This window comes from Megachile rotundata, chromosome 14 (genome assembly GCF_050947335.1).
Source record: "Megachile rotundata isolate GNS110a chromosome 14, iyMegRotu1, whole genome shotgun sequence".
Lineage (NCBI taxonomy): Eukaryota > Metazoa > Arthropoda > Insecta > Hymenoptera > Megachilidae > Megachile > Megachile rotundata.
Window position 1 is genome coordinate 5685002 of NC_134996.1, and position 27936 is coordinate 5712937.

The 27936-nt window shown below is 31.6% G+C and overlaps 1 protein-coding gene and 1 long non-coding RNA gene across 2 annotated transcripts in view; one reads left to right on the top strand and one right to left on the bottom strand.

Annotated features, from left to right (window-relative positions):
• mAChR-B (muscarinic acetylcholine receptor) overlaps positions 1-27936 on the top strand; it is a 129732-nt gene that overhangs the window by 76724 nt on the left and 25072 nt on the right. The gene's annotated exons all lie outside the window — the stretch shown is intronic.
• LOC143265780 (uncharacterized) lies at positions 12356-17915 on the bottom strand. The gene is made up of 3 exons (XR_013040484.1): positions 16499-17915; positions 12757-12838; positions 12356-12680 (listed from the first exon to the last, which is right to left on the bottom strand). It is a non-coding gene; the product is annotated as an uncharacterized LOC143265780 (long non-coding RNA).

Consider the following 27936-nt stretch of genomic DNA (forward strand, 5'->3'; position numbering starts at 1 on the left):
ATAGAAATGTAAAAATGTATTACAAAAGATGATAAAAATTAAGCACTGTTGTAAAATAATTATGTATTAATCATTTAATAAAAATTGAACTTTGCCATTTAATTTAAAAATAATTTCAGTGCTATTGAAAATAAAAAATGTGTTTAATTAAATCTTTAAGAATAGCTACACTTTCAAAAAATTAATTGTGAAAAAATGATTGAACTTATAGAGTAATTTTAAATTAAAATTTGAAAAGTATCTTTCGACACCTCTTAATAGAAATAGTGTTAAATTATTAAAATTTTGTCCACCGAATTCATCTAATCTATAAAGTCCACATTCATTTACAAGTACCTATGAAAAATATACCTTTAGAGAGTAGTGAAACACTATGAATTATTTCATACTAATCAGTTGCAGTCCCGTGATTACATCGATCTACAGCCATTATATTATACTTTAATTATCGTCACGTACCCCATTCACCAATTTATTCCTTAGCTGTTTTTTTAAATTCAATGTTGGAACATGTTGACCGATTTGCAAGGCTCAGTTCAATATATTCTAAGCGGGTGAAATGATGTGTTAGGAAAGTGAAACAAGGTCGTGAATGTTCTTTGAACAATCCCGCCAACGTAATGCTTTTGTTCTTTTATACGTGAGCAGTATAGTGCACTTGATATATAGTGTCGTTATTTATGTCGAATATTGGATCGTTATAATAATACTCCATCGTTTGACGATCGATGTGTTGGTTCCAAACTTAACATTGATTTTAAAAATTTATTATTTTTGTTGCATATTTGATAACACAATAACGAGGTACTGTGCTCGGACGTACATATAAGGACTGATAAATGGTCAATCACACAATTTTTATATTTTGCAATTTTTAAATTTGTAATTTACAATTTTAAATTTTTAAACTTGTAAGTCGTAAAATTTTTTAATCCATGGACAATTTAGGACAATTTGTGAATTTCGGAATTTCAGAATTTAGGTATCTCAGAACCTTGGGATTTGAGAATTTAGGAATTTGGTAAAATTGGGATTTGAGAATTTAGCGATTTGAGAATGTAGGGGCTTGAGAATTTAGGGATTTATAAATCTAGGAATTTGTGAATCTAGGGATTTCAGAGTCTTGAGACTTGATAATTTTGAAATTTAAGAATCTTGGGACGTGGGAATCTAGAGCTTTGAGAATCTAAGGCTTTGAGAATCTAGGAATTTGAGAATCTAGGGATTTAAGAATTTAGGAATTTGTGAATCTAGGGATTTCAGAGTCTTGAGACTTGATAATTTTGAAATTTCAGAATCTTGGGACGTGGGAATCTAGGGCTTTGAGAATCTAGGGATTTGGTAAAATTGCAGTTTGAGAATCTAGGGATTTCAGAATTTTGGAATTTGGTAAAATTGGAATTTGAGAATCTAGGGATTTGGTAAACTTGAAATTTGAGAATCGAGTGATTGGATAACCTTGGGATTTGAGAATCTAGATATTTGAAAATCCAGGGATATCAGAGTCTGCAGTACAAGAATCTAGAGATATCAGAATCTGCAGCACAAGAATCCAGGGATATTGAAATGTAAATATATGAGAACTTATAAATTTCCAATTTTCTAAGTCACTAAATCTGCAAATCCTCAAATTACCAAATACCAAAATTTCTAAACTCCTCAAAACTTTGGAGTCTAATAAAAATAAAGAATTCCACATCTGTCTGCATCTCCCTCACATTGCTGAAACAATAAACGAGTAAATTTCCATTTAGCAATTAAAGTACCCGTTAAATGGAGTTTTCGTACGCAACTTCGTTCGATGAAAGAAAAATAATATGATAAAACACCGAAAACAAGGTCGAACAGGCCCATACCTGTGTACATATTGATTTTCGAATTTTCATTGGCCCATAGAGTGTACCGAGGCAAAAATGCATTCTGTATACCGAGGTGAAGCGTATTGCTTTCAAATTGCTTGCTTCTACTGGGACATAGGTTTTGCATCGAAGTCACGAAATATTTAATTTGGCCACGATAGAAAGCAATTCTTGCGGATACACATGAAACATGGAAATCTGATTCGGTGAACAAAAGGCGGTTCAGGGGCGCTCTTTGTGCGACGTTGACGGAACGCGTGTAATACAATAGCTGGGATTAAAGTGGATTTTCACTTTCGAAGAAAATGAAAGGAGAACAAAATTGTGGCTTTTTTTCGATTATGTCTCTACCTTTTACTTTAATTTATGAACAACTGCATTAGGACAGAATTTTATTTGTTAGAATGAATTGAATTGAGGTAGCGTCAGCTTGAAATGATCATATTAATCCAATTCTTATACTTTTTAAAACCAGTCTTGTACTTGGTTTTTGAAATCAAATTCATTGTTAGTAATCAATTTAGCTATAAATATAGGCAACCTTGAAGTAAAAAGTCTATTCATGTATTCATATGTGTATTCATACGTCATTTATTCGCATATTTATTCATATATATATTTGTATATAATTTATTCGAAAATTTATTCATGTAGTCATATGTTTAAATAAAAATTCATTATACTGATTTAATTAATAAACTCTTCAACCAAGGTTGAAGTACGAATTAATTGAGGAATAGGAGTTGGAGCTGTTATTGCTGCCAGTAATCATAATAGAAAAAGAAGTTGTGCGGTTTTAGTGAAAGAAATCAAAATTAATAAATGCAATATACATATATTTACTAAAATAATTTGTTAAAGTTTGAGTACGAAATTTATAGCTTAAATGAATTAATGTTAAAATTCTTATATCTCTAATTATGTTTGTAAAAATGATGAATATTCCAGTGTTATAGGCATTTTTATTTTGATAATAAATAATTGAGCAATGGAAAAGAATTAATTATAACCCATCTCAACGGAACAAATTGTTAAAATTCTGGAGCTTGAAATAATAAAAATATGGAAAAAATAAATGAAAATACCAAAAGTCTTAATAGATTAGTAATTTAGAAAATTTGTATTTATAATTAATGAAACTGTAATAAAAAATAATTTATTTCTGATAATGAAAATTTTCTTGCTGAATTATTATACCTTGTGTTATTAACACTTTCACACATTCAGCTAATTTTATTAATTATGAATGTGCTGTGGATGTTTATACGTTTATGAAACATGAATTATTTAATTTGTAGCTTGTTTCATAAATTACATAATTTATTTACATTTTACAGACCTTGATGTACCATAAATGCATACATATACAGTGCTTGTCGAGTTTTCGAAGGAAATTGTTTAATTTGTCGCTTCGATCTTTAGACAAAAATTATTAACACAACACTCAAAATTTTTTAAGATTCAATATTTTTAAATGCAACTAATTTTACATTTTTATTTGTAATAAATTGGATTATTAAACGTGAGGGAAAATGTTGTATTCTAACCTACAGATTAAGTAAGCAAATACTAATTTTGTTGTATTAAATTTTGAATACAAATATTTAATATGTATTATTATAAATATGTAATAAATATGTAAAATGTACAAAATATTTTATTTAACCTTGTTTGTTACGAAAGTGACTGTAGAACACAAATACTGTATTTTATGTTGATTGTATTTAGATAAAAAATGTACAATTTGAGTGTAACATAACCTCAAATATTTTATCCAACCTTTCTCAAACTTCCCAGTATTAAATTAGGTCGAGCTGAAATTTGTGCATACGTAAAGTGTACTCACGTATAATAATGCAGCCGTTGAAAAATTGGCTGTTACTTTCCGCAGTTTCCAGAGAAAAAGAAATTTGAAAGTTAAGGGCGAATTAAAAAGTTCCGCTTATCAGGAAACTCCTCTTAAAATAGTAGTTAAAATTGAAGGTGACAAATATTTCTTGTCGCTGGAAACAAATTACTCATGATCACAAAAATAATGTTAGGCTTAAACTGTGAAATACAGCAACAAATTACTTTTTGTAAACTTATTTCAATAACTTATCCATATTCAATAAATATAGTGAAAAGCAGATGAAAATACAAGTTGTGTAAATTAAATTTTTGCACTATTGATTTCAATCTATTTAATTAAACAAGTACAAACTTATTTTCATTTACTTTTTTGTTAACAAGAAAGAAAGACTCCTATTGAAAATCATGTTCTGACTATTCGCCTCATTTTTGAGATGTTTCCATTGTGCGACGATATCTTACGATTAGTAAAATTAATTAGACGTCTAAAGGTACCAGGACAAGCGAATATCTCATGCATTTACAGGCGCCAGCAGTAATGAAAGGGTTGAAACATCGAAATCCTTGTGCATTGTACGGAATAATGAATGAAACGGTTTTCTGGCAAGCCTGCTTAAATTAAAATCGTTTATAAAAAACAGTCAGTAATTTTCAGCAAGTTTTAAATATCGTATTTTTATCCAGGGTGAGTGTCGTAACACAATTTCAAATAACTTGTAAGTTATTCGAATAACTTGTAAGTTATTTGAACTTGTAAGTTATTCAGTGTAGACAAAACTTTCTCAACAAAAGTTACGTGCTTTTTGAAGTACATACAGTGCTGTAATTGCTTTTTATTAGCTCATTTTCTCATCGAGATACAAAGATCTTTCTTAATTTTTGAATGATATATTTAACATTATTTTTTGAATTTGGAAAAAGTATAAAAATTCGCATGAAAAAAATATTAGAAGAGATCATGTTTGAAGTTAATACATACCGAGATATTAACAACATGTTTTAATTTAATACTCAAATTTTTCTATTACTATTAATATATTTTTTAAACTATATACGATTATTTCAAATAATTCATAAATCATATACCGTAGAAATAAATTTTTCAAACAGAAGTTGCACGGTTTCCACAGTGCTGTACTTTATTGTTGTATCCTTCATCGAGATATGAGTCACCTTCAGTTTTTTAAGCGAAGTGCCTAATATTACTCCTGCCATTTCAGTGAAGCATGAAATTTCGCATAAATTTGTATTGGTAAAGATCGTATCTAAGATTAATACTTCCCAAGATAGTATCAAAATTAGTTTCGGCTCAAGCGGTGCTCAAACTGTTGTCCACTATTATCAATACAGTTTCGCAATCTGATGAGTGAATGATAAACTCTTTTAAGCATTTTTGTAGTTATCGCGGTACATGCACGAATAATTCGTTCTCGCGTTTCTTCGACCGACGTCGGTGGCTTGCGATTTTCGTTTTTAGTACTTTCCGGAGGGAATAACCAAGCGGTGTTACATCTGGCCAGCGGGTTAGCCAAGTAATTCTATTACCATGTCCGATTCTGCGATTGCGAAACGTTCTGTTTAATACCTGTCGTGTTTCTCAAGCATTATGTGTAGGACAGCTGTCATGTTGACACCTCATTCTTAAACGTATCAGAGACGATACATCTTCTAATAAATCTGGTAGTACTTAGGACAGAATAATTAAATATGTTTGACCCGTTAATGATCCATTAACGTAATACGGTCCAATGATCTGCTGACCAATCATGGCTGCACCAAACATTGATATTCCACCGGTGTTGATGGTCGATTTATCGAAGTCATTGTGGATTCTCTGCTGCTCAGTAGTGCATGCTTTTCAAATTTACTTCTCTGCTATTTGTAAACGTCGTTGCATCGAATTTAAAATTAAATTTAACGCTGAAACTACCAAAGTAGTCAACTGACCATTTTACAAATTTCTTGTTTTAAGTTACAAAAATCGTTAATGCGATTTTCTGGAAGTCCGCGTTGATTTTCATCTGGATAAATAATTAACGTCTACATTAATTTATGCTTTATCGTTTATTTATTTTCCAACTTCATTTTTAATTTCAAAATAAATTACACATCGGTAGGTTTAGTGGCAAACTTAAAATCGTAATTTCATTTGACAGTAAATATGAATTTATTTTCTATTTTCTGTCATGTATTATTACCTTGTTCTCTATTGCCAGTCACCAGTACGAGGTTATTTTTATGTGCATTCAATCTTACTATATTTTTATTACTTTCTTCGCGATGCTCTTAGAAATATTTTTCGTACGCAATTAAAAGGTATCGACGTTTATTTATGACTCTATTAAAAAGGAATAAAGCAATACCTTCTATTCTAGCCTTTAGAATGCAAAATAAATCTTGTTGGTGACGTACAAGAACCCAACAATGCCTGCTATTATTATCTCAGAAGAATATCTTATTTTTATGATTCACAAACCTCAGCGAAACTTGTTGTATTGCTATAAAGAGAAATATAAAACTAATGTAATCTGGGTCTAGAAGTAGCACTTGTGCTGGATTTCAAATTTTTTATTGATTAACATTTACAACATATCTCATAACCTTTACAATGTATTTCTATCTTTAGATCTTAGTAGTGTGAAATCATTAATTCGTATCGTAAATTGACTAAAATGTTATTATCAGGGTGTATTTGATAGAGATTTAGGACTTTGGGGATTTGGGGATTTGGAGATTTGAGGATTTGATAATTTCATGATTTGGGGATTAGGAGATTTAGGGTTTTGGAGATTTGAGGATTTGGGGATTTGGGGATTTAAGGATTTGGAGATTTGAGGATTTAGGGATTTGGGGATTGGGGGATTTTGGGATTTGGGGATTTAGGGATTTGGGGATTTAAGGATTTGGAGATTTGAGGATTTAGGGATTTGAGTACTTGGGGATTTGGGGATTGGGGGGTTTGGGGATTTGGGGATTTGAAAGTTTGGAGATTTGAAGGTTTTGGGATTTGATGGTTTGGGGATTTGGAGATTTGGGTATGTGTGGATTTGAATACTTGGGGATTTAGATATTTGAGGATTTGGGAATTCAGGGAATTGCGCATTTGGGAATTTTGGGAATTATGAAATTTGAAATTTCGAAATTTGAAGAGTTGATTCAGAAATTCGAGGATTTAGAAAAGTTGGAAAATCAGACATTTTATGGATTTGGAAATTTGGAGATTTTGAAGCTTAGTGAATTGCAATTTAATTTAATAATTTGGAGATAAAGAAGTCTGGGAATTTCTCCAAATTTGAGAATTAAAAAAATTTAGTATCTGCAAGATTCATTAAACCCTCCTTGTATTCTAAAAGTGAGATTGATGGGTGAACACATTACTTACAGTTTTGTATAATATAACTCATTAACATATAAAGAAAGCTAATTTTTAATTTTAATTTTAAGCTAACTTTATATACCGTTTCCGTACATATTTAAAAAGAAATTTCGTGAGTATCATAATTTCACCACCCCCTGTACGCATACTTGTATTTTAAGGCTGTAGTAGCCTTGAAATCGACTCACTTTATCACTCGTAATCAAGCTCGGCAGAATTTTATTTTTCTCGATCTGGAGTACATACCCTGAAACGACGTCGTTTCACTCACCCTACCCCTTATCCTTCACTTTCATTATCACAGGACACCAATCTGACAGCCATTTTCCTTTCTCCACAGTTTTATGAGGACTTTGATAACTTGTCACGAGTTTAGATCCAAGAGAATCGATTTCTTTTGAAATGTTTTTACAACGATGTCTGTAATTGATTTTTAATGGATAATGGATAAATAGGTACGTATACATATGTACGTTGAACGTCTTTTTATGTGCAATGTAGGGGTTGTTAAGAGTACACAGAGAAAGCAGTTTTCTAGTATTTATTTTTGATATTACGAAATCAATCAGAGAATTTTGAAAATTTTTAATTTTCTTCTTTTCGGATAAAAATACTTGTAGGTTTGCAAATTTTATAGTCTTTAATTTTTCAAAATATCGAATCTTAAAATTTTCCAATTTCCATGATCCTAAATTTCTAGTTATACATATTATCGATTTTCTACATTGCCGAATTTTTAAATTTCGAAGTTTCTAAATTCCCAAATTTTTATGTATCGAAATTTAAAAGTTCTTAAATAGGCAAATTACTAAATTTATTAATTTCCAAATTCTCAAATTTCCAGTCTCAAATTACTAAATTTATTAATTTCCAAATTCTCAAATTTCCAGTCTCAAATTTCCAAATTTTCAGATTTCCAAATTCTTAGATTCTGAAATGCCCAACCGCTTAAATTCTCGAATTCCTAAATTACCAAATTTCTAAATTACAAAATTACCAAATTCCCTTCTGGAACTCAAAAATATTTAAATTACTAAATTTCTAAACTTTCAAATTTTTAAGTCATAAATTCTCATAGTCTCTATACTCTCAAGGTAGAAAATTACTAAATTTTCAAATCACCATACCTCTGAATAATCAAATATTCAAATTACTCTCAAATGTTCAAAAATTTCTAAACTCTCAAAGTTCTAAACTTTCAAATTTCCAAATATCCAACATTCTGATCTTGGAACTTCAAAAATGTTTATTGAAAAAAATTCTAAATTTGTGAGTCTAAATATGAAATAATCAGAAAATTTTTAAATTCTATATTTTGAAATCTGGTCAGCCAAAAACCAATCAATCTCTGATAATTAACCAATCGAATCGGTCATCAATTACAAAAATTCCAGGTATTGAATCTGCGCATACCAGAATCTCCCGTATTTATGCAATTTTTATGACAAGAAAAATTATTAATGCAATTTAATAATTATTCCAATAATTTCATAATTTCATAATTTCATAATTTCATAATTTCATAATTTCATAATTTCATAATTTGCTAATTTAGTAATTTAATAATTTAACAATTTAATAATTTAATAATTTAATAATTACATAATTCAATAATTTAATAATTACATAATTTAATGATTTAATAATTTGAATAATATTATCGAATCAGTAAACCGAAGTGTATATTAATATCCACAATTGTCTATAAATACATCAGATTCACTGTGTGCGAGAATATACATTCAAAAAGTTCGATTAGCTAGCAAGCTGACATTGTTGTATTATTAAGCGGAGAAAGTTTATCGTATCGAAATAAAACTCCGCATCAACGTGTAAGTATTCAGTCCTTGTACAAAAGATATTTCTACGTCAGGAAATACGAATGAGTTCGACGAGTGAGGCTCGTTTTTCAAGAATTTAATTAACCCGCGATCCTGAAGTGCCGCTTCGTTTCAAGCTCGCCAGGTGTTTCCATAAATTAACCGCAATAACCGACTTGAAACAGTGTTTATAACTAATCAATAGCAGAAAACTTGAAAATACGAGGTCACGTAATTCTTCTACTCGTTGTCTTTATTGGCACGATTAAGACTTTCGAATATCCCGTGCTGAGAATGCTTTCGGTAAACAAAATGGCGCACGGTGCCACATTTCGTTCGAGGACTACAATTCAAATATTCAAAATGTCAAATCGTAAAATTCTTTTATATAATACATAAAGATTCCACACTTCTAAGATTAAGCGTACGGACGTATTTCACACATAATTTAAAGTCAAGATTGTTATAAATAAATGCAAAATTTTAGTTTGATGTCTGGTGATGAAGTCAGAACTGATTTTTGGGACCTCTGGCGGAAAATTAATACGCTGCCGCAGTTATAGTTTATCATATTTTGTTTTGGTTAGGAATGGCAAGGACAGATATTTAGTTTCCAAAAATGTGCAAAATGCGATTCTGTAATTCTCGTCATTTCAAAAAGCTAAATTCAAACTACGTCCTTATCTCTCCTGACTAAAACAAAACAAGATAAACGAAGACCGCCTGAATATATCAATTTTTTATCAGAAGTCCCAGAAAATGAATTTGTTCGTCACCAGCTTCACCATTAAAGAATTCGTACTTTGAATTTTGCGCTCTTTTGTCTTTAATAGTATTATTATTTTCATAGAGGGCGCTCACGAAAAACAGGGCGATCTTCAAAATATTTGCTTATTGTTTAGTATAAAAAGTTTATAAATAAATAAAGTTTAATTGTAATCAAATTGTACTCATTTCACTTTATGTAAAGTTATAAAATATTCATAAGTTATTTTGTATAATTGGTATCAAGTCATTACTCATTTTGTAAATTCTTGCCTTAATAATGAGGAAGCTCATTTAATTTTATTTATGTCCCTATATATTTAACAAAAAAAAATAAAATAATATTATGAATATAATATACCAATATTCTATATTATATCCCAATACATTTATAAAACTACCCGTAATAACCACTTACCCGTACGTAACCACTTAACGACTTAGAAGTTATAATATAAACAAATATTGATACAACCAGATTTCCCCAAATGTTTCGAGAAATAATCTGAAACTTTCTGTGTTCTTTCAAACAGATAATTTACAAAACAAACATTAATACACTGATCGCGTAAACTAAGATATCGGAATACGCTTTTAATGTACTCGTTTGATCGATCATGTCGAAAATAAGGAACGTATGGATGCTATTTCCGGACTTTTTCTTCCTGTGGTTCCCCCTCGGTTTAGTTCCAGAAATGTACACCACGTGATATCGTGTCGATGATGATAAATCAACTGGAGTTTCGTCTGTACAGCTGACAGGAAATGTAATCAAGATGTGAAAGCGGATCAATCTTTTCAGATAGAGAGCCAGATATAATCCACGTAAATGGTTTTTATGGATAGTTTTCGCGAAGGAGGCAACTGGAGAACGGCAAAAACTGCTTGGTAGAACTATTTTTGTATCATGTTTATAATTAGTCAGCGAGTAAATTTGTTAGAGATTTTAACGTTGGTACTACATAAACATTTAAGGCTCTTTTTTCATTTGATAAGTGGTTTGAGAAATTTTTTCTTTTCGGTTTTTTGAAAAATTCGGAATTTGATAATTTGGGAATTTAGAAAGTTACAGTGAAAAAATTAAAGAATTTTTACTTTGAGACTTCGATGATTTTTAAATTTATGAATTTGAGGATTTGGGGAATTTAGGGATTGGAGATTTGAAAATTTAGGGAATTTGCGGTTTGGAGATTTGAGGATTACGGGATTCGGGAATTTGGGAATTTGGGGATTTGAGAATTTGGAGATTTGAGAATTGTGGGTTTGGGGATTTGGGGATTTAAAGGTTTTGGGATTTGTAGGTTTGAGGATTTGGAGATTTGGATATTTGAGGATTTGGGGATTCGGGGATTTGAGAATTTAGGGATTTGGGGATTTGGGAATTTGAGAATTTGGGGATTTAGGGATTTGAGGATTTGAGGATTTGAGTATTTTGCGAATTTAGGGTTTGGGGATTTGAGGATTAGGTGATCCGGAAATTTGGGAATTTCTCAATATGGGAATTTGAGTATTTGAGTATTTGAGGATTTGGGAATTTGGGAATTTGGGAATTTGGGAATTTGGAAATTTGGGAATTCGAGGATTCGAGGATCTGGATATTTTGCAATTAAGAAAATTTGAAAGTTTAGAAGTTTTGAAAATTTAAAAATCCAGAAATATAGAAATGTAGAAATATGTGAATTTGTGAATTTATGAATTTAAAAACGTGAAAAATTTAGATATTTGAAAGTGCGAAATTTGATTAATTCAGGAAATCAGAATCTTGTGTTCATAAAAATTTCAAAATTCAAGAATCTGAAAAATTTACAAATTTAAATATTTATAAATTTGAGATAATTGATAGGGAAAACATTTCTCCCTTTCTTAACAATTAAAAGTCACAAGTTAATTTCGATCTCCAACCAAAAATATCTCGAACATTGGAAAGTTTCTATGAAGTGGTACCTCCATATGAAAATCGTTTTATTTTATATAACTCGCATCTGTTTCGCAATATACCGTGTGTGCCATGTGTTTTATATAGTTTCATACATTTGCGTGACTCGTGGAAAAATGAAATCGTGTAGGTAACAGGCACGCTATGGTCAACGTTTTACAACATTAAGAGACTGATTTTATGAAGGTATTACAAATTAAATAAAACGGAAGGGGGCGTGTTTAAGACACGCTATAATTGTATAATAATTATTTGGGATATGATCAATTTATTTTGTGATGTAAACTTTGCACTTGCAATTATACAGTTTTGGTGTAATATTAATTTTACATGATATTTTTCCTATTATTTTTTTATATTAATTTTTCTATTTTGTGAACCTTGAATTATTAACTTATATGAGCACTTTATTATCTTGTTGTTTCGTTGTTAAGTTGTTTTGCTATTTTATCAATTTTTCATTTTGTCATTTTGTCTTTTTGTCATTTTGTCATATTGTCATTATGTTATTATGTTATTATATTATTTTGTCATTTTCTTATCCTGTTATACTGTCGTGCTACCTTGTTATTTTGTTATTTTATTGTCTCGTTATCTTGTTATCTTAATATCTCTTTATCGTGGCATTTTGTCATCTTGTTATTTCAAACAGTATCGATCTCTGTATTTCATGTAATTTCTCGGTTTTTATTTGAAACTTTCAATACATTAATAGAACTGAACGATACACAAAATTTCACCAAAAACATCCACATAAAAAACACGTTTTATTTTCATGAAGTATTACATACCTGTACTAATTGACACATGAATAATTTTTTTTAACGAAAAACCTGTTAATGAATTTTCAATATCGGCTCATATCAGAACCCATGCAAATATTTGATACCATTTCACACAAAATCTGCGCGTTGGTTATATCCGCACCATAATTTCCATCTGTTTCCTCCATGGAATGTTATAATCTTTGCTTTCGACCCTGCGGACACATCTCACGTTAATTAGTACGTATCCAAGTATCAGGGCTTCAAATTGCATGGTTTCAAGCTGCCGAACGTAGGTGAGAGTTTCGTCTAAAACAGGGAAAGACAGGTGCGTCATGTAATTAGTGGAAATTGATACTGCTGTGCACTATCGTGCATCACGCACCTAGAAGCAATGATGTGTACACATCAGATGGATCGTTTCTCATCATAGGACGACAACATAATGTCCTCTATCAGCGATGTCTCTGCAAGTCACTTAATTATGAGCTGGTCTTTGTCTTCCGATGAAACGCGGAGATCGACGAAGACGGATAGCAATGGAGAGATGAAATAGAAGGGGGAAATAGAGAGATGGGGTTACGTTAAACATCGCTTGATTGTTGTGCATCGACAGATCGCTGCAATTTCTAATTACTATACATCAGAGAATCTTCAGCTCTGATTCATCGGCGGTTCGTAAGTTGATTCTGGGTGAATTGACAGAGGACTTTGAAATGTTGCACATTGAAGAGGTGAAAATTAGGACATTTTGGTCCTTGTAAAAGGGATATTAGAGTCACATTCTATACTTTGGAATGTGATTGTGGGGAAGTGATGTTAGGATATTGTTATTTTGAGATGGTGAGGCGTTCGTTCATTAGGTATTTGGATGATTTGAATTTTGACATATTAGGATTTTAAGTTATTGGGAGTTTGGGACATAGGGGACTTTGGAACATTAGAGCTTTAGATCGTTGGAACGTTGGAGCATTGTAATTTTGGGTTATTAAGTGTTTGGGACATGGGGACTTTGGAATATTTGGACTTGGTATTATTGAGATGTTGAAACATTACAATTTGGGTTTACTGAAACTTCGAACATTACAAGTTTAGATTATTGAGAGTTTAGGACATGGGGACTTTGGGACATTCGAACTTCAAATTGTTGAAACGTTGGAACATTGCAATTTTGGGTTATTAAGTGTTTGGGACATGGGGACTGGAATATTTAGACTTGGGGTTATTGAGATGTTGGGGTGAAACATTACAGTTTGGATTTACTGAGACTTCGAACATTACAACTTTGGATTATTGAGAGTTTGGAACATAAGGACTTTGGATTACAGAAAAGTTGGAATATTCTTATTTTAGGTTATTATTACAACTTTGGAGTATGAGAACTTTGGAATATTAGAATTTTGAATTATTGAGTCGGAACATTGCAATTTTAGACTATTAAGGCTTTGGGACATTAGCAGTTCAGGGTATTTATACTTTGTAACATTAGGAATTTGGGATATTGAGACTTTGAAACATAGAGACTTTCATATAATAGAATTGTAGAAGAATGTCATTTTGGGTTGTAAAGGCTTTCATTGTAATTTTGAGCTTTTGAAACTATAACGTATGTGTACTATAGGACATAAGAACTTCGTAATATAAAAATTCTTATATGGACTAAAAACTTATCTGAACCATCCAAATCCTAAATTATGTTAAAATACAAAGTTTACCTATAGGTATATAATATAAATTAGTTTATAAATACAGTGATCCAAAATTAAAACAATATCCTCTTAGCTGAACCATAAATAATTACATTTATAAATCAACAAAAATTCTTCAAGATCTAAATAACTCCAAAATCAAACTATATACATAAGTAATTTTAAGCTTGTTAAATTAATTTGTTAACTAATACGTAACCTACTACTCATACATAGCTTGCTCTTTTAAATTATATGCAAAATTAAAATATATGTATACGTCAGAAATAATTTGAAGCTCGTTAAATTAATTTGTTAACTAATACCTAACTTGTTGCTTATACATAGCTTGTTCTTCTAAATTATATGCAAAATTAAAATATATACGTCAGAAATAATTGTAAGCTCGTTAAATTAATTTGTTAACTAATACGTAACTTGTTGCTTGTACATAGCTTGTTCTTTTATAATATATGCAAAATCAAAATGCATACATCAGAAATAATTTTAAGCTCATTAAATTAAGTTGTTCATAGGTATCTTGTTATTTATACCTAATCTGTTCTATTATATGCAAAATTATTGCCTGAACAAAGTGGATCAGCTCTAATCCCGATTACGAGACGAACTCCGGCTCACATCGTAATAATAGCAAATTTATCTATTTAGACACCAAACAGAGCGAAATCCGTTTAATAATCTATACAATCAGTTCAATAATCTTGTGCCAGAACATAGCAAACTGAAACGCTTAAAATAACCTCATTGCAATAATCTTCTATTCGCGTTAAGCTTGAGAAACGACAAACACATGTTCTATATCGAGAAACACAATATTAAAGCCAGTATTTCTCCAACAAATTGATAATAAAGCAGACAGTAAATCTGTGCCGGTGATGCATTTATCTGACGTTCACAAATTCGTTGAGTTAACGTATGCTTCAGGGCCGACTAGATAAATAAAGGACGCTATTACTAGCGTAATAGGCCAGTGATAAGAACCTTAATACCCTGGTATTACAGGTCACAGAAGCTTATAAAAGCTGGATAAAAGGTGAAATGACTGACGGAAGTGCAAAATACATGCAGACGGTTTAATTGTATTTATTCTTGGATACGTGTAGTTATTTTTCATTTGATTTTGTGGTTTCAAGAATGAAATAATAAAATAAGCACACATTATATGATCGAACGTTAAATTAGCACGTGTTGTATAGCCACGAAGTGGGTAGGTACAAGACGAATAGATACATTTTGACGTATTAGGTTTAAGTTTTAAGAAGTATAATTTTTTAACAAAGAGAAAAGGTAATTTGTTTATATATTATTTGAACAATCTGAATTTGAACAAGCTGACTATAGTAGTTTACAAAGTATGATACTCTATTTCTTATAAATAATTATGACATTGCATTCTCTCCACTTTGACAGCTAGTTCTTATTTATTTCTTAACACGAAAGTTGATAACTCGAAAGAAAATATGTGATAAATACATTTTTTTAAACATATCAATATTACTTAATAGTAAAGCCTTAAGTTTTGTTCAAGAAAGATGGCGACATTAAGAAGAAAGTACTATTATTTGTTCTAAATCACTCGTTTTAAGTAGTGATTTTCCATATTGCTAAATTCAAACTTTTAGGAATTTGTAAGTTTGGAATTTTAAAGACAGAAATTTGGGCATTCGATGAATTGAGAACTGAACATATTGAAATTTGGAAATTTCGGAATTTGAAAGTTTCGGAATTTAGACATTTTGGAATTTGGAAATTTTGGAATTTATAAATTTGGAAATTTGGAAATTTTGGAATTTGAAAGTTTCGGAATTTGGAAGTTCTGGAATTTGGAAATTTGAAAAATTGGAAATTTGGAAAATTGGAAATTAGAAAATTTTGGAATTTGAAAATTGAAAATCTTAAAATATGGAAATTTTGAAATGTGGAAAATTTAGAATTTGGAAATCTCAGAATTTGAAGATTTCAAAATTTATGAATCCGACAATTTGTGAATTTTAGAATTCGAAGAGTTCGAATAGAGAATTCGAGAATTCGAAAAGATTCACGAGTTCTTTAATCCATAAATTCAGCAATTTAGGAATTTAAAAAGATTAAGATATAAAAATTTAACAATTCAAAAAGAGAAATTTGAAAATTTAGAAATTAAAGATTCATAAATTTCATAACTCAACGATATTTTCATATCTTCGATATCGGTAACAATCGCACTTTTTCCGAGATCATTCTCCATTACAATCACTCGTCATAGAATTCTTCAACATCTGAGAAGACCATTGTTTCGTGGTACGAAAGTCAGACTTCACAAAGGACACACTGTAAGAACAGAAGGTTCAGATCTCGTGTCTTGTTAGGTCTGTGAATACAATACCATAGCGAGAGGGTTAGACCTGAATACAAGTTTCTATCGATACAATAACATACCGTTTCTAGTTTCTTCGGACACTTTGTACAGGTTCAAATCAATATGCAGCAGCAATAACAGGAGTCAAATCCTATCGAGTATCTTTAGTTTATTATTATTCTCATTTGGTGACCATAACCCTTAATCTTAGTAGTACAGTCCTTCATTTGCAGTTTCCTATTGGTATCGAGGTATTGCTTGGTTTCATCCCTTGCTACTGTCACTTTTAGGGGTATATCCAGACCCACTGCATACGTCACTCGGTTTTCATTTCCACCCGAATTTGTGCACCCAATAGAAATCAAGAACTGTTTCCCTCAGTTCATAAAAATTGTACGCCTACACAGAGCCTTCGTCTTGTGAAATAAGCAATCGAAAAGATAGACACGAGGTTCACTTCGGAACATCGGATACATAGACACGTGCACTTCGGAACATTGGATACATAGACACGTCGTTCAGTTTGGATCATTAAAAATAAGTAGAAAGCACATATCGATGTTATACAATTATTCAATCTACAGTCCATTTATAAATGTGAGGACGTTCGACGATTGTAGTTCTCTGCGTCGTTCAATCGTCACTAACAATTACCGACTGCGACGCACATACATGTCCCGTTCGTGGTCCACTTGCACCCCCGATTCAAGGGCTTGTGGAAGCTTAATATAGGTAGAGATGAAATCGGATTTACACTTGGACGAAGGGGCAGGGGAATGTTCCATAAATATCAACGTTACGATGGCACGCTGATGGCGGTGATGTAGCAAACTCCACAGAGGGGAAGCTCAATCGCTCCGGGGAATTGAACGAACGCGTTTAATAACTCGGCTGGCATACGATCGCCCACGGCGTGACACTGGAATCATCCAACGAGAGAGACGAGAAGACCCTCCTCGGAAAGTCGAGAGGAAATTCCCGCCAATGTTATCATCGGCAGTCAAGCTACATCGTGTTGCAACGGTCCTACGATCACTGTTCGATGATATTTCAGGACACGCCTGTCCTGTGTCTCTTCGCGTGCAATTAGCTCTATAGACCCTCTATAGGTGAAGGGAATTTCCTCTGGCTTCTAGTAACACCAACTGTGGCATATTGGGCGATTACATGCGATAAACGTGAAGTACAACAGAACCTTATCTGAACTAATGGAGGAACTTATATCGCCATGCATAAATGCATAAGTATTAGGACTCTCGGTGTTTCTCCATTTAAATATTACGAACTTGGTTTGTCTGCTCGGAGTGTATTCTCTTTTTTTCGTTTCTGCAATGACAAAATTTTACTGACTGAGGTAGTTAAAATTTTTTAGAGTATTGTGCATATTACAATATACCTTCAAATTTTTTAGTTTGATGGGTTGGAAGTTAAAAAATTAGATTAGATTATATGGTATGTGACATGTAACATGTCACATATGATATGTGACATATGGTATGTAACACACAATATGAGATATATGATATGTGACATATAATATGAAATATATGATATGTAACATAGAATATGAGGTATATGATACGTGACATAATGTATGTAACATACAATATAAGATATATGATATGTGACATTTGATATGTAACATACAATGAGATATATGATATGTGACATATGATATGTAACGTACAATGTGAGATACATGATATATGACATATAATACGAGATATATGATATGTAACATACGATACATTGTACATAACATATGATAGAAATGTAAGTATTTAAATATTCAGATATCAAATCTAAATATCTAAGTACGTATTTAGATATCTAGGTACGTAGGTATCTGGATATCTAGGTATGCTGATATTCAGTTAATTACCTGTCTAGTAATATAGCTGTGTAGTGATGTGTCTATCTAGTGACCCGGCTACTTAATGATCTATTTCTATAGTGCTTTAGAAATTTCTGAATTTAGTAATCTGTTTATCTAAATATTTGTATATATAGAAATCTCGAGGTCTAACGTTTTAGGAACATAGAAATCAAAGTATACAATAATCTGGAGATACAGATATCTAGAAATTTAGCACTGTATCAATATAACACAAACGTTATGTTGTCGAAGTAACACATGTTATAAATCAATGGCTAAGTAGTTTCTGAAAGGCAATCGCAGTTTGCGAAGGTCGAGAATCACTCAAGGTTTTGTAATAAATCGGAGCCGTTGTTCGCAATATTCGAAAGTTTTTCACTAAAGCAACGACACCTACGGCGAAGATTCTCGGTCCATCCTTAAAAGTTGTTGCCGCATTCTCGGGAACTGATGACCCAAGCTTTAATACCGATCTTTCTGGCCGCAGCAACGTCCAATCTCACGAAAATTTCTGCTAACTTCCGTTTTCATCTCGGCACTTCCACGCGCCGAATTTCATCCCTCGGAGAGGATGGAAGCAGAATCAACAGAAAACAAGGGCAAAGTCAAATGGGAATGAAAAGAAGGATACAGCCTCATGAACTGTTAGAAACTTTCTCTGTTTGCTATAGTCACATTAAACGTATATTCTTATTATAATTTTGACGTATTTGTGTGTTTATTATAAATTAATGACAGCTATTATATGATTATTATGTTGTTGAAATTAGTTCGTTTTCTTGCTTTTTTTTAGTAGGCTCTGGGAAATTAGTGGATCCATCAATCATTTATTGATGGACAATACTAGTTATATTAGTAATAAGGATAATTCTGATAAGGTGAATAATACTGGTGGTCCTAATAATGTTAACAATTCTAATAATATTAGCAGTATTAACAATACTAAAGGTACTTATAATACTGATAATACTAACAATATTATAATACTAACAACAATAGTGATAATACTGATGATATTGATAATACTAACAATATTAACAACACTAACGACACTAACAATACTAATAACATCAATAATAAGTTACTAATATTTCAACATTTTTAATATTTTATTTAATGTAATATTATAATTTAATCTATAAATGTCCATGTAACAAAATTAAATAATATGTAAATTATTGTTAAGTGACCGAATTCTAATGTCACAAATTTCCAAATCTTAAATAATCTTCAAATAAAATTAAATAATTTTCAAATTTTTATAGGAATAAATTCTGAAATTTCCAAGTAGTAAAATTATTATATGATCAAATTTAGCAATTTATCAGTTCTCAAATATCTAAATCTCCAAATCCTTACATTTATAAATCCCAAAAGTCCCAAATCTTTAAATCCCCAAATTCCTAAATCCAAAAGTCTTTAAATCCCTATATTCCTAAGTTTTTAAATTCTCAAATCTGTAAATCACAAAATTCCTTTTAAATCTCTACACCATAAATACTCAAATACTCAATTTCGCAAATTAAAAAATGTCTAAATCCCCAAATTCCCAAATTTTTAACTTACCAAATCCTCAAATTGAATTTCTGCATTAAAAATTCTCAAATTCCTACATTTCCAAGACTCCACCATACTAAATACGCTAATTCTCAAATTTTCGATTCCCAAATATAAAAATTTTTAAATTCCCGCGTTACAAATTCACTAAATCTATGAACCGTGAAATTTACGATTTGACAATCACATCCTATTATTAATATTTTATCACTGCCAAATTTGCAAAACTCTCATATGCAAACAATATGTATATTGGTCCAGACAGGTCTTCATTATACATATTTCAAAATCGATCATTGTTTGCTGTCACTGAAATCAGGGCGTTTTATATTAATATCATTAATGAAACGTTTATATAATATATATACATAACCACTTTCATCAAATCATATCAGGTTATTTCTGTTTCAAAATCAATCGATCGAGTGACACTGTAATATAATATTCTTGTAACACGGTTCAACAAATTTCAATTTTTTTTCAGACTTCTCATGTTTACCAAAACAAATGTTTTTTGTGAACTGCTTATTTGTTGAATTTAGATCTGTTACCTTTTTCTATTTTTAACTCTACCTTTTTAGAAATATAGTTTTTAAAACAGGACTCAAATTTATTATTTTGAGGACGTTTCGTAATCGATAATGATTATTCGGCTACTTTTATCAAACTAAATAATGACATAATACGTGTATTATAAAATGATATGTAATATATGTATAAAATGAAATGAACTTAAGGACACTTAAATATGTTTAAACAACAATTATAGTGAAACTGACGCCAAAAATATAATTTTCGCAAATATTTTTCAAATTATTATGAAAAATGTTGTTTTAATATTAAAGATTTTATTAATGATTCAAATACACTTATGTAGTATTTCAGCAGTACTTAAATATATTTAAACGATTATAAGAATGACTCGAAAAATATCAGTTTTGCAGACACATTCCAAATTATTTCAAGAATTCAAGCTCAAAAACAGCCTACTGAAAATGAATGATTGAAGTAGACTAACTTTTGCATCAAAAACACTTAAGCATGTTTGAACAACGACCACAATAAAAATACAACGAAAAATACAAGTTTTATGAATATTTTGCAATTTTTTTTTGAAAACGTAGCACAAAATTCACCTACTGAAAAATAGCTCAAATACCTTCTCTTTTGTATAAAAAATCACAGGACTAAAAATTGCAAATATTTTTTATCTATTTTGAAAACGTAGCTCAAAATTCATCTCCTACAAAATAGATAAAATACAATTATTACTGCATCATAGACATGTAAGCATGCTTAACTCCTTGTCCTACGATTTATTTGTCACGTGCGACTGTCATAACTAACTAATCATAGCTACGTTATTAAAACCGATAAAGAAGTTTGAAATATTGTGTCAATTTGGTGTTACGTAATCTTTGACTCTACAAATTGTAATTGGATTTGAACTCCAAACTGAAGCGTATTGAAAATTCGACTAAAATCACAGCCGGAATACGAGTGCGTCACGAGTTCGACTCGTCGAAAACAAGGGGTTAAAGCACAATTACAGTAAAACTGAATAAAAATGAAACTTTCGGAATTATTTGAAGAAACTTCTGCTGGAACGGTTTAAATAGATGAACAGTACAATTAGCGTGGTGGGTCAAACAATAAATTTGAATGCTAAGAAACGCCATAAACTCCCAAAACGAAAACAAAGGGTTGACGAAAATGGGCGGGTTACGAGTCATGGAAATAATGGATTTACTGAGGTAAAATATCTCCGCGAACGAAAATTGAACGTCGCGATTTCATTCATGCCGGCCTGAACTTTCAACGGCTATGAATCCGAAGTTCCCGGAAAAGCTCTTTTCCCGACGACGGCCTATTTCTCTGAAGAGGTGTATCACGGAATTTAAGGAAACGATGTCACGGGAAGCTGGTGTCGCCGAAGAAGAAGCGGGTGCTACTGATATCAGCCCCAAGCTATGGGTTATGTATTTCGTGCATGGCGAGACGAAAAGAAGGCGTACATGTTCAAAGACTCCATCCGTTGGCGAGAGAGAAGAAGATAAAAATAAGGTTCTCCTCGAGGGAGTTCCGAAGAAACATCGTGAAATGCATGAAGCGACGCGACAATTCGTCATGATTTTACTAAGCCCCCTGGTAAAGCGCTTCCATCTTGTTCGGAAACTTTTATAGTGTCAAGTTCTGTCGATCTGAAGTATCTTCCTATCGAACATAACCTCTTCAGACCTGATTTTTCACGCAATTAACCTCTTACGCTGTGATTCATCGATCAAATGTAACTAATTGTGAAGTGATGCGATATTAGAACGAAGAGTGACTGTTTTATATTTAACCACTTGTACAATTTATTTACCAGATAAATCACTAACTATTCATAAAACCTCTAACCACGTTAAAGGCTCATTAAAATTACAGTAACAAAATTAATTAGAATTTGGTGCTTTTAAATTTTTCTATGTATTGCATACTAAATACATTATTACGTATGATACTTTATATGACAGCATAATTTTTACCTTTTCTCGTGCCATTTATTTATCACATGCGTCAAGATTAACTATTCAGGGCTGTAACATTAAAACGAACAAAGAAAATAAAAATGTGAGTATTTTGTATTCAGGGATCCTTGATTATGCAAATTATAGTTGAACCTAAATTTCAAGTTGAAGAGTATGAAAAATTTGAGTAAGGTTTGTCATGTTTGAATTGTGAGTGCATCACGAGTGAGATGTCAAAGACGATTGAGACTAGGGGTTATTGAGAGTTAGGGGTTATTTGTTCTTACAAGGGACATTACTCAATCGACACACGACGATTTTTATGCGCTTTGAGTATAACAGAACTCAATAAAATATTTGATACCTATTTTTGTAGTGGCAATCGTCCATGAAGGGGTGAAAATAGCCCCTAAAGTTGGGGTTGCAAAAAATTTTAAATGGGATTTATGTGTTTTTGTATACTAAATTTTTCATAAGTTCATTTATGAGAAGTGCTAGCTATGATTAGACTAAAACTGAAGATTAAAGAATTAAGATATAATGAAGGCTATACATTTGAATTTTTAGTGTATTTTAAGTTGTGCTTGTTATTATAATGTTAAGGATTGAAGAAATATGTCAGATTACTCAAAATAATACAGAATTTTGGAGTGTAGAACTTGTGTACTTTTTAATTCTAGAAATATACTTGCAAGTACAGTTGGCACAACGTAGACTATTTTATGTAAGGGAAAGTTTATTACATTAGAATTTTGTAATTCGAAAAATTCCAAATTTTCTATTCACATAATTTACATATTTTTGTGTTTTTTAATTATCCGACCTACACATTTTTAAAGCTATAAATTCCCAAACTCCAAATTTGTTCATTATTATCATTTTCAAGTTTCTAAATTTTAAAATATCCAAAATTCTATATTCTAAAATGTATAAATATCATTATGCATACATTTCTAAATTTCTAAGATTTGAAACCTTTAAATTTCCAAATTTCAGAATTACCAAAGTGTAATATTTCCAAATTCCTAACTTCTTTTCTAAATTTTCAAAGCTGAAAATTTAAAAAATCCCAATATTGTTTACTTTTGCCATTTTTAAGTTTCTAACTTCCTAAATCCTGAAACTATTGAACTTTAAAGTTCACAAATATCGAAATATCTTCATATTTAAATTTTCTGTCTTTTAAAGTAAGTACAATCTTAATTTACGAGATTTAAACAGGTTCTTTCATGTTATAACACGAAAAGGCCGAAAATGATTATTGCAAATGTAGCTGAAAACATACATAAGTAAAATGAGTTTGACAGAAAGTAGGTAGGACAATTTGAGGAACCAAAATGTGTGGACAATTTTCCAAATCGATGTTTGAAGAGAAGCAGTACAACCAGTGGTCCACAAGTCCATTCACCCTAAAAATCCATAATCTGCCATTGCATGAAACACAAGCTCATCTTGCTAAAAAGAGGACGAATGTAGGTGCAGTGATCATGAATCGCCGGATTAAACTTCATTTTAGGTTTTCACATAATTTTATAGTATTCGACAAATATAGACGAGATACAACGACTTTAAAAGTTGAAATCTATTAGTGGAAGTGACAGAATTTAGTTCTATAATTGCTCAAATAATTTAAGTATAGAAAGATACGAGAACTATTGGTTAGATTAAATATTCCGTCGTATTGGATTTCATAAATCAATTCATATTTTTACATGATTTTAATCAATTAACTGTGGCGATCTTTTTACAAAGCGTGCACCAGTGTGTGTCGCGCTAATCAAGCGATGACGAGTTAGCCTCTAGAATTTATGAATCTATCTCAAATCATTAACACTTTTTATTTGTTTATTTCATTTCGTGTTGACCTCTAAACATTTTAAACATATTACAGTTTACGAATATAATTTAGTTTTCGCAAAAATTACAATTTAAATATCAAATTGTGGCTAAATTTTACAGCATGACGGATGTAGTCGTCATGGCACAAAATTTTGCCACATCTCCATGACGATATAGTCGTCAAGTACACTTAACTGGTTAAAAATCGACGAAAGATAAAAGAAAATACAATCGTGTCAGAAAAGTAGACCGTCAGTGGGCTGAGGAACGACACTAACACAAACGACTGTCATGTGACTGTAATCAAGAATCGTGTGGCAATCACTATGCTAGCAGTTACAAAGAACCGCCTTAATATCGGTAGTGAAATTCACACGGATTCAAAAGTTATACAGGATTCAGTGTAGAATGCTATGTACATAAGTATTCATCACAGTAAAGAGTTTGTAGGCAAATATAATTAACTTTGAATTCGAGTTAGATTACGGCCAAATTTCGATTAAACTTTAACTAAATGAAATTTAGTAACTGTTAGCTAGCGGTACGTATACTGAAAAAATGGAATCATGGCGGTCCTGCAAAAGACTCGATGAAAGAAAGAGCAAATTTTCACAGCAATAAATTTGCGTTTTGACTGTAGGAATATTTATGGCAACAATTTTGCTACTAAAATTATGTTGAGCTAATGGCTTTTTTAATGAACGTGATCCAAACACAATATGTGTTTTACTGAATAGCAGAATTCACCTTGGTACCACATTAAAGTAAGATGTACAACACTTCAAAGCTATTAAACTTTCATAAAATATAATTTTTGAGTTAGTAGATTCTGACGGTTTCAAAGACTATATTTATTGAGCACTATCTGATTGTACAAAAGAAGTTAATAAAGATGATATGCCACTGATGACAACTTCATCAAGTTATTATTCGTAATTTGCAACTAGTAAACCATACACCTCATTGTATACACCACTTAATACTAGCTATGAAAATGATCATACTCTCAGCATTGTTGTATTTGTAATTTAATATAGCTACAAAAACTTTCTGTAACATATCTCACAAAACGTATCGTCGAAATCTTTCTAACATGGAGGAATTTCGTGTTTCAAAGAATAGATTAATTCGATTGAGGAAGAGGGTAAATAAAAATTGTTTAGACATAATTGAGCCTGAAAAATCATGATAATTTATTGGCTCGTATGATTCGAATTAGGGGAAAAAGCCTTACGGCATAAAAAACCCCTTACAAAAATATGTATTCGTTAATGATTTTACGGTGAAAATGTGTACGAGTATGTATACGTTGTGTGTATGGTTAAGTTGATTGTGGATTGATTTGAGGAGAACAAGGTCTCGCTCAATGTTGTTCGATTTGAGGAGAACAGGGTCTCGCTCAATGTTGTTCGATTTGAGGAGAACAGGGTGTCGCTCAGTGTTGTACGATTTGAGGAGAACAGGGTCTCGCTCAATGTGGTTGATTTGCGTGATAATTCACGTTACGTGAGATTATTCACGGTGATCTATTCGAGGAGTGTAGGACTCACTCGAATAGTGTTGAAATGTACGATGTTACCACCCTACCGTGGCCTGTTCGAGGAGTGTAGGACTCACCCGAACAGTAGTATGTAATGTATGATTTAACCACCCTACCGTGGCCCATTCGAGGAGTGTAGGACTCACCGAACAGTATGTGTACGATCTCACCACCCTACCGTGGCCCATTCAAGGAGTGCAGGGTCCCGCTCGAATGGTGTTGTGAATGATTTCCGAACCACCCTGCATTGGTTATGCTACGTTGCGTTATGCAGAACCTTGACTTTTTCGACTCTCGATCCGAACCGTGCAAGCTTCAACGTTCGACTGACCCTTTCTTTGTACGAAGAATCGCTTAAATACCCTCGCGTTTCCGAAGGCGACAGTTAAGAAACACTCTATGCTTTCATTCGTTAAAACTGTTTAAAAAAGAGGTACAGCTGTTAGCTGATTTATGGCACACACGTGTTTACAGTAAGACTGGTTCGGACAGGATTTGAGAGGCAAAAGGGTCCTCGGTGACCCGTATTTCGAGGTATGAACGGCTCACGGCGGTCCGCGCACCGAACCACTTGAACCCTGCTGTAAATTCCTTAATCGCGACAAAGACTTCAGTTCGCGGCCGAACAGTGTAATTGCTCGAATTTAATTAATTGCAAAGCCAATGTAAGGATACAGCACACATACGTGGTTAGTTAGGGACTTTCAAAAGCTCAATTATGAAAATAAACTGAGGTAACTTGTTAGAACAAGTTTCTATATTAACACTAGATTTATGCAACCTGTTTCAATGACTTTAGATTTTTTATTTTAATAATTACAATTAAAATTCTTAACTTTCTTATTTTAAATGATATACATACATACAGGATGTCCACGCCTAAGTGTGATAGCGCGATATTTCATGAACTATTGATGTCACGAAAAAGTGTTTATATGAAAATTGCAGGGTAAAAGGGGCTCTTTGTTTTGGCGTAAACAAAATTTGTTTAATGTTATTAATGTAAAAAATATGATGGTGAAGTTTCGTTTTTTAAATGGAACTATATATTTTTTTTCGATCAGGCGATAGTGCTTTTCAAGACGAATTCATCAAGGTTTTATGTACTTATCAATTTGAGACTTTTGAGATATAACGCTTAGAAATTTATCGATTTTCAGCAGAAACGTCACGATTTGAGTAGTAAGTCATAAAAACGGTCTTATTGTTGCGGTGAGTGCCGCAGGTTTGACTCTGCCTGCCGAAACCGATAGCCCAGGGTCTACGGTCCCAACGTAGTAAGTCCAAAGAGACTTATATTTTAACCCACCTAAAAGGTGGATATTTTCCACTGATTATTATTTTATTTTTCCAAAAATAATTTTAAAAATTATTAATAAATTAATAAGAAATTGTCGTTTCGTCCATTTGTTTACATGTAAAAAACAGTTTGTGCGTTTGTTTACATATAAAAAAAAGTTAAAGTTAGCTATAACCGTTTAAAAATTACCAAACTCTAATATACAACTTCTAAATCCACAAATTCCAAAATTTAAAGTCATTAAATTTCGCCATAATTTATTGAATATTCTAGCAAAAAGAAGTTAAAGGAAAAATGGTGGTTACAAAAGAGACCGCAAATCTAATGATCGGTTCTTGAAATGTTATTGGACCATGTCGTAAACTATGTTCTGTGAAAAAAGCATCTGAAGCTTCAGTAAGTACTGCTTCAAAGTATACGAGAGGTAAAGAAACATACTAATCAGCTACTTCCGAGTCATACTTCCACTTCTTAGTACAATTCTTACAAAGCAAAATTTGCGTTTCTACGAGCTATGTTGTTCTGTCTTTGAAGATACGTTCTGTTTGTTCTTCAGAATCTTTGTTCCATGGCGAAAGACTAAAGACTCCACAGTAGCAAAGGGTTAGGTTCAGTATACTTAGTTGCAACGTAGCTTTTTTGGGTTTAAAATGTGTAAAGAAAAGAGCATCTATTCAACTTTGATTTTGGAAGTCAAATGCGAAGATTTCTAACTTTGACAATTTTTAAATATTGAAATTATCGAAAGTTGTCAAATACGCAAATATTTAAACTGAAGAATTTTCATATTCCTAAATTCGCAAATGGAAATTTCCCTATCCAAGGAAAATTAAACTCTCAAGTTTCTTTCTCTTGTCATAAAATTTGAAAAGTTATAATTTTTCAAATTTTCAAAT